Genomic DNA, 14,346 nt, shown 5'->3' with positions numbered 1-14,346 from the left:
CAGTTTTGAAGGTTTCGATCTGTGGTCAGTGGACCACTGCTTTGGGGCCCATGGTAAGGCAGCAAACAGTACTCGGAGCGGTGGGGAAGGAAACCCTGACCTCATGACTGGGAATAAAAGTGAAGAAGAAACCTGTGTCCCATCCTCCCCTTCAAGGGCAGCCCGCATGACCTAGAACCTCTCATGAGACCCCACTTCTTAAAGGCTACACCCCAATCCAGGAGGATCAAGCCATTCACACAGGCATTCTGGGAGCCCATTCCAGATCAAAACAGTGCAGCTAAAGCCCATGCTACCATTATCAAGTTTCCTGCCGACGAAACTGAGAGAGATGCTGTGCTTCGCCATGGTCACAGCCTAGAGCGGACTCCATCCCAGTTTCCAGCTTTGCTGTACTGTGAGTGTCGCTCGTTCTAGCATCCCTCGAAGGAGAGGCGGCGGTAGTGGAAATCCCCCACCAGCTGCCCACCTTGGGAGGTTAACGTCTCACACAAGGGGCATCCTCAGTAGGCAAAACCATCCTCCATCTTGGTGGCAGAATACCTTCTTGGTTATTCTCCTTCTTCTGCTGGTCCTGTACTGGGTGTGGGCAGGGGGTGGGGAGCTACCAAGCCACCTCTTCTCTCTTCACCCACAGCTCCTCTTCTCTGGCTAGAGAGATGACTCCCCTGTCAGCTCTACCCAGGAGCAGCAGTAAATACATGCACACTTGTGACCAGGATTCTATCTGACCAAACCAGCCTCCTTATAGCCTGTGTTTCTAAAAGGAAGAACTTCATAGAGAGCAGATGCAGACAGGAAGTTGTATACCTACTAAAATCAGGCCATACAAAACATCTATAGAACACTATTAGTGTGTCAGATAAGGAACAAGGCATAGGGAAGTTTCTTTGAGGAAGAAAGAACATCCCACGTGTCCCTGGGGTAGACTGTATCTATCACCCCTTCTCACCCTGTTTTCCTGCCCCACTGACATGGGATGTGACTTCATAGATTACGTTGGTGGTCTGTGATGTCTTATCTCAATTGTTAACTTGATGAGGTCCACAGTCAGCGGGAAGATGGCCTTCTAGAGAATCCCATGGGGATTATCTTGATAGGGGTTAGAGGAGGTGGGAAGACATGCCTCCTGTGGGTGGCGCCATTCCCTGGGCTGGGATCCTTGGCTATAAGAAAAGGAGAAAGTGAACTGATAACGATCATCCATCACTCCCCGCTTCCTGATTGTGTATGTGATGTGAGTGGCTTTGAACTCAAGCTGCCTTGACTTTCACACCACGATAAACTGGACCCTTGAGCTGTGAGCAGAGCAAACCCTTTTCCCCTTAAGTTGCTTGTCAGAGTCTCTTACCCCAGTGGGAAATGAAGATGTCCACAGTTTGTGGGTAGAAATAGCAATATGCCAGTGTCAAGTGAAATCCCTGAAGAGGTATTGTGGTTATCAGTCAGCTTCCTCATCCTTCTCTCCAATAGGACAGCACGGCTTGCTAGTGGGTGTGGCTCTTAGAAACTAGAGAGGGACAGCTTTGAGTTGCACCATATACCCCACACCACTGCCGGGCATGTGAATAAACAATATCGATCTGTCATGGAAGGCCACTAGAGTTTAGGGATTGTTTGTTACATGGTATCATCACAATAAAAACTGACTCACTCCCATACAGAGCTCTCTACTGAACCTCTCCTAAGATGTTAATAAGGCTTTAGTACATAATAGGGAACATCTTCTTATAAAAGAGAATCTCTTCATTCAAAATAAACTATGTATCATACACAAAGATGCTTTTCTAATTGAATTGTTGTTCCAATGTCTCTGATCCACCCAAGAGATTTTCAAGTGGTGGAAGCTGTCTAAACAAAACCTTGTTCTCTGTATGTCATATACTCTACGTGCAAAAGTTCCAGATTCTAATGCCAGTTCCTCTGTGAACCACATTATTGGCCAGGCCTGATGACACAAGACTGTGATCCCAGCTATTTGAAAGACTGAGGAAAAATTACAGGTTCCAGCTCAATTGAGAGAGACCCTGTCTCAAAATAAAAAGTTTTTCAAAAAGGCTGGAATATAGTTCAATAGCAGAGCACTCGCCTTATATGCGTGTACAAAACCCTGCGTTCAGGCCTTAGTACATATACATACACACATAGAACCACACACACACACACACAGAACCAGAATATTGTCACTCATACTACCCACATGTACTCTATTTCTATTGGTCATTATTGATCTATCTTTTTTTCTTCACTATGTGTGCAGGCAGGTACACGTGTGCTGTGGCGCTCATATAGTGGTCATAGGGTAGCTTTCAGAAATCCATTCTCTCCTCCTACCTTATGAAGACAGTTTGTCTTGTTTCTGCCATGCTGTGTACTCCAGGCTAGCTGGCCCCTGGGCTTCCAGGGAATCCCCCTGTCTCTGCCTACCATCTCACTTTAGAAATACTGAGATTACAACAACATGTCGCCACATCTGGGTTTTTACGTGGGTTCTGAGACTCAGACTCAGGTCGTCAGGCTTGTATGGCAAGTGCTTGTTGACTGAGTTTCTGTCCTGCCCAGTCCCCCAGCCGTTTAGTCCCAAAAGCAATCACACAGAGGTCTCCATTAATCATAAACTGATTGGCCCATTAGCGCAGGCTTCTTATTAACTCTTATAACTTATATTAACCCATTATTCTTATCTATGTTAGCCACATGGCTCGGTATCTTTTTCAGTGAGGTAGTCACAGCTTCCTTCTTTTGTGTATGGGCAGGACTGCAGAAAAATGGGCTTTCCTCTTTCCAGAATTCTCCTGTTCTCATTGCCCTGCATCTACTTCCTGTCTGGTTGTTCCACCTATACTTCCTGCCTGACTACTGGCCAATCAGTATTTATTTTAAACATAATTGACAGAATACAGAATTGTCCCACACCAAGTGCTCTTACCTGCTGAGCCATTTTTCAGGCTTCATTGTTGTGTTAACACAACGCGGCTTCTAGGGCAAGTCTTTGTGTACATTGTCTGAAGATATAAACTACTGTCTCTAATCCAGAAGTTCTCCATCTGGAGACCCCTGTGGAATGACCCTTTCACAGGGGTCGCCTAAGACCATCAGAAACCACAGATATTTATATTATGATTCATAACAGTAGCAAAATTACAATTATGAAGTAGCAACAAAAATAATTTTATGGTTGGGGGTCACCACAACCTGAGAAAATGTATTAAAGGGTCCCAGCATTGGGAAGGTTGAGAATCACTGCTCTAAGCCAAGACCAAGTCAGGAAGACTATGTATGACCCCTAGTCCCCCAACTCTGATACCATCTGGTACACTGAGGAAGGCCAATTGTCACCATTCCCTCAGTCTAACAAATAGATTGTGTCCTCCCATAGAGCAAACCCTGGGGATAGCAAAGTGACCAGGGCAGCTTCAGGTCACATCAACTCACTGGACTGCCATCTCCTGTACAAGCTTAAGTATCAAGATGTCCTGGTCCTGGGAGGCAGCCCTGGGGCCGAGCCCTTGCCAAGTGTGCAGAAGCCCTGGGTCTCATCACAAACATCGGGAGTCTGAGGGGACAACAAAGGTAAACCCTGTGAGAGAGCAGCCAATGTTAGCCAGAGGGGGCCAGGTCCAGCAGGGGTGGGGCGTGCAGAGAACACAAAGCAGAAGGCAAACTGCAAAGGCTGAACCGGCAGGAGTAAGAAATGTGGAAATTCATAAGACAGGTTGGACAAGAACCCCATGTGGACAACTTTTGATGTCAGGTTGCTGTATCCAATTGCAGAACGACTGAAACATTATTTTACAGCCATGCCCTTGACCTGCTTCAAAGCCAGGTTCATGAACCCCTTCATGTCCCTGTCCACAAATACCTCCATACCCATGTCTGTGAACTCTTGCCCATCTATACCCATGAACTGTATCATCCATGAGCACAAACTCTATTCATCCATATTCACAAATTATTGTTCTCTCCATGTTCCAAACCCGCATTCACGCATGCCAACTCCACCCCACTAATGTTCATATACTCTATACCACCCATGTCCATGAGCTTTCTAACCCACCGTGCCCATGAACCCTTGTCCATTCATGTCCACCATCCCTTCACTTCCCTTCACTGGACCCAAAGTCTGGAGTTGTCTGAGAATTTAAGTCATAAAAGCATTAACCTCTGTAGAAACACGAGATAAAAGCTACCAGTGGGAAATGTTTATGACAAGATGGTTGCCATGATGGCAAGCAAGAAAGAGCACTCTACGCAGCCTGAGAACAGCAAGGAAGAACTGCTCAGCTGCTCCACAACTGCCATCTCTCCATGCCTGAGATGAGCTGCTCTCCCAGGCCTGGCTGCAAGAGGAGGAAAGACAGCACAAAGGCAGATCCCTGGTCTACCCTCGGAGCCTGGCGTGGTGTCTCTCCTCCAGGAAGGAGCTCCCAGAGCTGCTTAGGGAAGCCAGGGAAGGTTGAGAATCACTGCTCTAAGCCAAGACCAAGTCAGGAAGACTATGTATGACCACACCCTCCATCTCCCTCCAGCTCTTTGCCAGGCTGCACCTGGCCTCTGGCCTCGCCTGCCCCACCCAGTCACACCCATGTTTCCAACAGCATTATCAGCAATAACAAAACAAAAGGAAGAAATTCAAGTCCCGCCAGGTTCCAGCTGCGCTCAGCTGAGTTCCTGCAGGACTGCCTGGTGCCTCAGGCCCTCTGCTCCTTCCCAAACCCCAGGTGAAGGGCCGGAGCCTATCTGACTTCTCTCAGGGCCACTAGGGTATCTGTGTGCAGCAACTATGCCTGACTGGCACAACAGGTCCAAGAGTAGCTGCAGATTTTATCATCTGCAAATTGTAATATCTTCTCTCAGTCCACTTGACATAGTACCTTGTTTCATTCTCCCCACAATTCAGTCTTATGGGGTAATTTACTAGCCTAGTTTATAAACAGAGGAACTTGAACCTCAGACCAGAGTCGTCTCCAGCACACACAGTTAAAAGCAGAGGTAGAACTACCTGATTAGAGTAAGGCCTTTCTTGGAGGATCTGATTTAGATGTCATGAACAAACCTGATTTCCAAAGCAGGTAAGACTTAGAAAGTCCATCCAGATCCTATCAGGTGGGTTCATCCCAGGCTGGAATGTGGCAGGAATTATTTTGCCAACTCCTACCTCCGTCTGATGTGTAGCTCTCGGTCTGAGTTACTCAGAATTACCCAGTCTCACTTTGCGATCCCTTCTTCAGGGTCACACATGCTAGACCAGGTGAGAGCTGAGGTAAGAGCCAGGGCAGGTCACTATAGAGCCACAGGGACCCAGAGACCAGCAGACAGGCTGGTGCACGCATCCATGCAGATTCCAGAGTAATGAAGAGAGACAAGAGCCGTTTCTGGACAGACACTCAGAGAGCTCTGGCTGGAGACTGCTGGGAATTCAGGAATAAACACATCACGGGAGCATCAAAATATCACTTGTCCAAGGACATTTTTTTTCCTAATTCTCTGGGGAGTGCAGCCACAACTCTTTCAGATTTTTCTAAAAAAGAAAATCATCCATTAGCCACCACTGAACATAGGTCACCATCTACTGGTTCCTGTAGCCATCAGACAGCACAAAGTATGTCTAAAACAAGCTGTTTTATTGGCACACTGACCCCAGGTCAGAATCCAGAGATAAAGTGTAACTCCAGGCTTCTGCCTTGGGGCTTCAGGAACAGCGAGCAAGCAGGAACCCACCCTGCTTACACCAACTGGCCATTCTGGTTCATCAAGATGAACTTATTTTCATTTGCAGTCACACCCAAGTGCTCCACCCGAAGAAGCATCCAGGCTGGTTTGACCCTTAGACAAGGGCTCCTGCCCAAAGCCCCATGGAACTCACGTCTGCCGCCTGGCCAAGAGCAAAACTTCCGGGGAAAGGCATGTGGGTCCCTTAGAAGCCATAGTAGAAGAGAAAGGCCTCTGGCCTGGAAGCTTTCTCTTTCTCTACCTGTGGAAGATCAGTCCACAACCAGGTTAAGCTTTAGCTCCCAGCATCTCTCACCCACAGAGAGGAAGACAAACTCAGCTGAAATGTGAGGTTCCAAAAGGCTTGGGGACGTGTGGAGGAACAGGTTGATAACTGTTCCTTTTCCTTTTTTAGCCTCTCTTTGCACTCAGACTCTAAGGAAATCAGCCCCATTAGATTAAAAGCTGTTTTCTCAGACACGCCTGCTGTTCCTTAACATTAGATGGGAGGTTTAAGTAAGCGGTGAAGTGATAAGGCAGGGAAGAGCTGTATGCCTTATTATAATCAGGACCCTGACCCACCTGGCTCCCTTCTTCCTTTCCCATCCATCGGGTGCGAAAACCCCCAGTCAGGCCACTCCCAGGCTCATGATCTCATTTTTTTAAGAACCCTCGAGAAATGTTGGAATGCTGAATTTATCAGATGCAGGGGGAAGAAATCGACATTTGTGAATATGGGTAAATTAAACTCACTTCAATTAACATTTTTTTCCGCAACATTGATCTAGAGACAAGATTGGGATATTTATCTTTCTTCTCCCACCAGGAACTGTCTTGTGATTATTTCATTAACAAGTATGGGTCTAAAATCAATTGAAGTGCTGGTGGGGAGTGGGGTGGGGGTGGGATTTTGGAGCTTGGGAGTAGATAGTGGAAAAACCAGAATCAAAATACACAGCTGTAGTCTTATCCTAGGTGTAATGGTCTGTCCTGTTCCTTTAAGAGACAAGCCCCGCCCAGATGGCTGAGGCAAGGAGATCTTCCTTCTGCTTCCAGCCTGAGTTCCTTCCTTTCCATCTCTCTCCCAAAGAGGCAGATTCTGCCTCTCTCCCTTCTCCCCACTTCTCCCATACCCCCCTTGTTTCTCTCTCTGCCTCTCTTTGCTCTTTCTCCTTCTCCCCTTTCCCCCCTTTCCTTTTCTCTTTCATAACCCACTAAATAAATACCCACATTCTTTGCATGGCATGTCTCTGTCTCTCATCTACCACACGGCTCCTGGCCTGGGACCTGCTGGCCCTTGTGGCCCACGGGCACTCAGGGAACTGCAGCATTTTACCATCGCAGTTCCACATGGCCCACTGCCCACTGCCCACTGCAGCCACTCAGGGAATGGCGCTGTTTTATTTTTACCATAACACTAGGCTCTTTCTGAAAGGTGCTGTTCACATCTCATCAGAAGAAGGCAGGTGTAGGGCTGACCTTCAGCCACTGTCTCCGGAGAGGACTCTGGCATTTTTCTGGCATGCTGATTACCTTCCTGGCTGAAAATATGACTGTCATTTCTGGGAAGTCCTCAAGCCCTGGAGAGTGGGTGTCATTTATTTTGGTTGTTGTCCCTCCCATTGTTTGAGCCTTGCTTAATGTATCTCTCCTGGCCAATTGTGGGGAGTCTCTACACACAGATGGGGGCTGGGGAGATAGCTCAGCCATCAAGAGCACTGCTTGCTCTTCCAAAGGTCCTGAGTTCAATTCCTAGCAACCACATGGTGCCTCACAGCCATCTATAATGAGATCTGGTGCCCTCTTCAGGAAGAGACCTGGTCAGTCATCCTCATCAACTTAGACTACGAAACCCAATATGGACAAGTTCAACAGAACCACCATCTACAGGCTGCCCATGCATGCTTCAGCATTGCCAGGGCATAAATTTCATTTTTCAAAACGTCTACAAACAGGCAGCTAATTCCCTTATTCTGGTCTTGTTGTTTAATCTTCTAAGTGTCTCATATCCAGAAACTTTCTATTTAGGGGCTGTCATGGGACACACTCCAGCACCTTTTGGTGATAAGAGAAAAAGACCATCAAAGACATGCCTGGATTGGAAGGTGGTGACCTAGAGGTCAAAGGTTTCTGATTTCATAACATTTCTCATATTAGATGCCCCTTTGGCCACAGTTGCAGAAGCACCTAAGCTTTCTGTACCCAAGTCACTTTCTTCACTGCCTCCTTGAGAGGTGACATCTTCCAGGGCTAGAGTTATAGTTGAGTGATGACATGCTTTCAGGACCAGTGATGCCCTTGGTTCAATCCCCAGCCCTGAGAGCTGTGGAGCCTTCCAATCTGCTCAGGCCCTTGTCATGTATCCTATTGACCAGCTTCCAGAATGTTGTTGTTGTTGTATCTTTCCTGGTCCCTTGACCTTGTGGGTGTACGCTTTCAAAGAGTGTCTTAGGATTTCTATTGCTGTGAAGAGACACCGTGGCCATGGTAACTTTTATAGAAAGTATTTAATTGGAATTGGCTTGTAGCTTCAGGATATAGTTCATTATCATCATGGCAGGGAGCGTGGTGGCATGCAGTCAGACATGGTGCTGGAGCAGTAACTGAGAGCTTTATATCCTGATCCACAAGCATCAGACTGAAAACCACTGTATCTGGCATGGACTTTTGAAGTCTCAAAGCCCACCTCCAGTTATTTCCTGCAACAAGTTCACACCTCCTAATCTTTCTCAAACAGTCCGGCAACTGGGGACTAACCATGCAAATATATGAGCTATGAGGGCCATTCTCTTTCAAACCAACACAAAGGGGTGTAAGGCTGAACGCCTGAAATCTCAGCACTCAGGAGGCAGAGGCAAGAGGATCACAAGTTAGATTCAGTCTCAAAGAAGAGGGGCCAACGTGTCAGTGGATGGCTTCACATCCATACACATTTGAGTGACACTCATTTTTGATGCAGTGACTTATGAGGGAGGAGGAAGAGGAAGGAACATAAAATGGAGAGGATAATAGTCAATCTTGGAGGATTTGAGGGAGAGTTGTGGGGGCCCACAGAAGTAGGTTTGTTCCACCCTGACTGAAGGTCAGAGACCTTAAGCCTGCTCTTGCTCTTTTGAAGTTATTGACAAGAAGTCTAACTTCAGGAATGGGTACAAACAAGATGTCCTGACCTAGGGTGTGCTTACTTGGTGTTTTGAATATTAAGATGGCCCATAGAGGCGAATCTGCTCCATTTTGACCAAAGGTCAAAGAATTCAAGCCTATTCCTGCTCCTTCAAGGATAAGGCAGGAGGTTTGACACAGGCAGTGGCTGCCTACAGGACACTTGGACTAAGGTGTAGTTACCACATGTCCTTCTTAAAACATCAGAATGCTTAACTCAGGAATTAGTGGCTTGACGTCTCAAGTATCGTTCTGGTTTGTCCTTTGTGTCATATTAAAGCAGTCTTTTGCCTCCCCCCCTTTTTGGATTTGGGTGTATAAGTATATAAAAAATAAATGTGGGCATATTCAGCATTCAGGATTCACTGGGTTGCCCTCCCAGTACTATCTATGTCTCTGTATTTCTTTCATATCTCTGTTCCTCTTGACTGATATTTCTAATCCACATGCCCCTATACTGAGACATATGAATCTGTCGAGGCTGGACCCTGACAGAGAGTGGTAGTGGATATGATCAAATTATATTTTATTTGTGTATGAAATTCTTTTTTAATGTAGTTTTTAAAACTTAAAATTATAAAATGCAATTCTTGAATTTTTTAATTATAAAAAAGTTGTAGTTCAAGTGAACAATTCAAAGTCAAAGTGCAAAGTGCACAGACACAAACACAATAGAAAGACTAAGATGAAAGGCAAGAGGGTAGGAGAGATGGAGTCACAGAGAAGGCTGGTGTCCTGGTAACATCTTCATGGATGTCCTTTTGGAGATGGCAACTTGGAGCGACTGAAAAAGGAGCATTCTAGAAAGAAGAGTGAAGAATATAAAGTAGGGCTTGGGTTGAGGAGCAGGGTCAACATGTTTCAGAAACAGCAAGAAATCAGAGAAAGGCAGGACGGCAGGAAATGAGGCCATGAAGGGAGAACAAGCAAAACCTGGAAGGCACTAGACTCTCTGGTCATAGGGTGGGATTTAGGAAAGCCCTGGAAGGTTCTGAGCAGAGAACTATGGGATTGACTGACCTTTCCACACCATTATCCTGAATCCTGAGGGAAGACCATTTGGATCAGTGTAATGACAGGAACTGGAAATCAGACCAGGGCTTCCACTCAACAGTCCCTGCAGAAGAGGCAAGGCCAGAAGCAGAGCCACAGTGGCAGCGGTGACGAGAGGGGCTGAGAGGGGCGTAGGCTGACTCTGGCTCTCTTCTGAAGCACAGCTGATGAATCGGAGGTAGAGCTGGTAAGAAATGTAAGTCTGACTTTGCCCTAACTAATCTGAGGGCATGGAGGTTGGATCTGTTGCTTGCTGAAGCAGGACAATCAGGGGAAAAGCAGGTTTATCCCAGGCAAGATCGAGAATTTGGAAGAACGGACAAGGTTTAAGAAGCACACCAGACACGCATAGGGAGACGTTATGGCAGCTGAGGTGAAATTCCAGGGACAAAGACAAGATGAACACCTGAGCTGCCTCTTTAGGAACACCCACAGATGTTCACAAACCCACAGAGCTGGAGAGGCAGACTCAATCCCCTGGGCCTGGGAAGCACCGCAATAAGCCACGCTGATCCTTGAGGCTGAAGCTCACTGTTATTTGCACTATGTGTTTTGGGTCTTTCCTGGGACTTGTCACTCACTTGTCCTTTTCAACCCTCCCCTTTTGGATGTCTAGCTTGTGTCTGTGCCACCACTGCATTTTAGAAACATGTGACTTATCTAGGTCAGCGGGGTCACAGCTAGAGAAGCACTTCCTGAATCCTCCTTTGAGTCTCCTCTGTACTCCATTTAGTACACCAGACACCCATTAGATATTTAGACCTTTGAGATGACTCCAGAACAGATTAGGACTTGAGGCTATTGAAGGATTGGATGTATTTGGAAGGAGAGAAGAGCTTTGGGAGAGGGCAGAGACAGAATACAGTAGGGTGAATATTCATTCCTGCATTCATTTTCAGAAATATCTTCTCCCAGTGTGATGAGCTTAGGCAACAGGCTTTGGACTGTGATTAGTCCAGAGGGGTGGAGTCCCCACAAAAAGGATTAGTGCCCTAATTTTCTTTTTCTTTTTCCATTTCTTTTGGTGTCTGTATCGTGTGCATGTATGTGTGTGCATGCTTGTATGTGTGGGGACACATCTATGAGTATGTGCTCACATGTAAGTGCATGTGTGTGAAGGCTCCAGGTTGACGTTGGAAAAGACCTTCAGTTACTCTTCTACCTCATTCACTGTGACGGGTGCTCTCCGTCAAACCCGGAGTTTGCAGATCTGACTAGTCTCCCTCGTCAGCTTGCTTAGTACACCCCCTCTTTCTGTCTTCCAAAGCCAGGATTACAGGTGGGTCCCCACAGCTCTCCAGCATTTATACGGCTCTGGGGATTAGAACTCATCCCCAGACTTGCACAGTAAGTACCTTAACCACTGAGCCAACCCCCTCTGCTTCCAAGGAGTGCCCTCTTAAAGAAACCCTGGGTAGCTTGTCCTGTCCACAGCAGGAACATGGCGATGAAGATATCTGTGGAGTCACCAGACACAGGATCTGAGGAGGTCTTGATCTTAGACTTGCAGCCTCACGAACTCTGATGAACGAAGCTGCTGAGCCTACCCTGCTCAGGCTACAACACTGTGTTACAGGCAGCCTTTTGGCTGAACTGAGAAGCTTCCTTGTAGTGGACTCTTTAGCCAGCAATGTCCTTACTCAGTGTTAGCTGGAGCACAGAAACCCCTACATATCAGCCCTGAAAACAAGAGGAAGTAATGGAATGAAGTCCATAAACCAGTCTGCTCCTGTGCACAGCAAGGAGATACTTAATGCAGACACAGAGAACTATGACGTGATGTATCCTCTGGCCCTCTCCCCTCCTTCTATGGTGTCAGAACCAGTCTGAATGGGTTTCAAAGAAGGCATTAGGAGGTGGGGGTGGTTTTAACCTCGTTTCTGGCAGGATGGGGAATGCCAACAGTTGCTTTGCATTTTCTTGCTTAAATTTGATCTGGTTCCATAAGAGACTAGCAACATGATGAGGCGCTTCCAGAAACTTCTTGCCTCCACTGCATACAGAAACAGTTCAAAAGAACAGTAACATACAGATAATGTTTGCTTTACGCAAATGAAACATTTTAAGCTGAGCCAGGTGACATCTTCCTGCCATCCCAGTAGCTGAAAGGTTGGAACAGAAGGACCTCGGGTTTGAGACTAGTCTGGGCTATAGTGAGAGACCCTGTAGAAGAGAGGAGGGGGGAGAAGAAGGGGAAGGCAGAGGAAAAAGAAAGAAAGACGCCTGGATTCATGAGGGGTGCAAAGCATCCTATCCTGGATCGACATTGCCCAGTGCTGGGCCTGCAAGCCATCCAGACCTAGCACAAACAAGGGAGCTGTTATACCAAGCTCTGAAAGGCTCAGGAAAAGCCTCTCGAAGGAGCAAAGGAAGCTGCCAGGCCCCCTTCTTCACACCAGAGGAGGGCAGGCCGGGCCTCAATCCCGGGCTGCTGACAGGGGTCTGCTGATCTCCCAGTTTTCTCACTATCAACCCACACAACAGCCATAGGACCTCCACCACCCAAATAAACACAGGGCTCAATTATGTGTCTAATAGTTAACACGGGGTGTAAATGCCATGGGTCACATGGGTTAATTCAGAAAGAAAACAAATGCAATCATGCCATTAATCATTGACTGGCGATCTTAACTCCCACGATAGGCTGAACACTGGGACTTTCTTCAGAAGAACAGTAATAAAAGAGGGTGGCCCCCGTGGGGCTCCTGGCAGCTCTCTAATCAGAGGAGATTGCAGGGACCATAGATTTCACACTGGCAATTAAGCTTCGGGGCTAAAGCAATGCTCAGTCCTGGCATATTTCCCTAAACCCTATGTTCAATAATTCCAGAGATTGGAAGCACACTACACAAAGGCAGCTGATTCTCGCGGCTGCAGAGCAAGGGCACGGAAGTTCACATTCCCCTTGGCAGGCCGAGGCAGGGCACCTTGGCAACTTTGCTGAGTCTGGTTTCAATTCCCCACATCTGCCCCGAGGACTCTGTTCTCAAGAGGATGGTTGGCAGCAGGAAGGGCCTTCCGTGATTGATTTATTAGCCCCCATACCTTATTTACAACTTTACAGACATTGTAGCAGGGAATGAAATCAGTTCCATGGAAGCGGATCAAGCCTCCTGTGGCCTGGTGTTTTGTTGATCCTTGTAACCCTCACCCCTAGAGCCCTTAGCTTTTGGAGCTTGTGTGAGGAGATGGGTTGAGTGTGGAAATAACCAAGAAGCAGTGTTTTTGCTTTAAAAACAACAAAATAAAATAGACAAACAAACAAAAACGTAAGCTAAACTAAAACTGCCTTTATTTCCAGACCTCAAAACACATGGGAAGGACTATGTTTTAAAAAGAGGAGGGGGCTGGAGAGATGGCTCAGCCATTAAAGGCTAGGCTCACAACCAAAAAGAGGGAGGGAGGGGGCTGGGGATGTAGTTCAGTTCAGAACTCTTTCCTAGTATCCATGAAGTCCTGGGTTTAATTCCCTGAGCTTCACAAACCTCATAAAAGGCACTGTGGCACACACTTGTAATCTCAGCATTTGGTTAGTAGAGGCTGGAGGACACCCTTTTCTGTCTAACACACTTGAGGCAACCCATACCACAAAAGAGCCCATCTTTATAAGGGTGGGGGAGACCCCCCCAAAGTGTGGCCTTGTCCCTGGCACTGAATAGAGGCTGAATGAGTATATGAGGAACTAGGCACAAAGCCTGGGCCTTTCCTGGGATCCAAGACATTTGGCTATTCACTTCCAATAGAGTCAGATCTTTCTTCCTGCCCCCAGCAGACATTCCAAAGCAAGCATCACTCAGAAGTACACGCACAGAATCTGCTACAGGTGGAAGATGAGAGCCAACTCATACACACACACACACACACACACACACACACACACTTCAAACATTTGCTACGAACGTTTCATGTGCCAAACAACGGACTCAAATCCTCCAAATAAACCTGTAAACTAACCGCAGTACTTTTAATACTTTTTCACACATCTGGGTGAAGAATTGTGGAGAAGTGAAGTGGCTTGTTAAGTCGGCACATGGCTGTGAGGACGACAGAAATGAAGGTAGAACCTAGAGGTTTTCGCTCTACCGTTCGTTCCTGTACTTCCCCAGTCTCCTGCAGTCTGCCTGTCCAAATGTGGGGTCTTATCAGTTCATCAGGCTGAGGTGGCTTATCCATTTGAATTCATTTCCCCTCTTAAAATATTTGTTGATTCCACTAAAGGAAAGAGCAATAAAACTTCATAAACCTTTTTCTTTAGTAACTGAACATCTCAACAGAAGGGGAAAATCTCAGGTGATGCTGGGTTTGGGTGGTAGTGGGTGGTTATTTTGTTGTTTTTTGTTCTTTTGTTTTTTGTGTCCCCCCCCCCTCCGCCGCAAGACAGGGTTTCTCTCTGTAACAGTCCTGGCATCTTGGAACTCA

This window comes from Chionomys nivalis, chromosome 6, assembly GCF_950005125.1.
Source record: "Chionomys nivalis chromosome 6, mChiNiv1.1, whole genome shotgun sequence".
NCBI classification, from domain to species: domain Eukaryota; kingdom Metazoa; phylum Chordata; class Mammalia; order Rodentia; family Cricetidae; genus Chionomys; species Chionomys nivalis.
The sequence above is the reverse complement of the archived record's forward strand: the minus strand, read 5'-3'. Positions refer to the sequence as shown.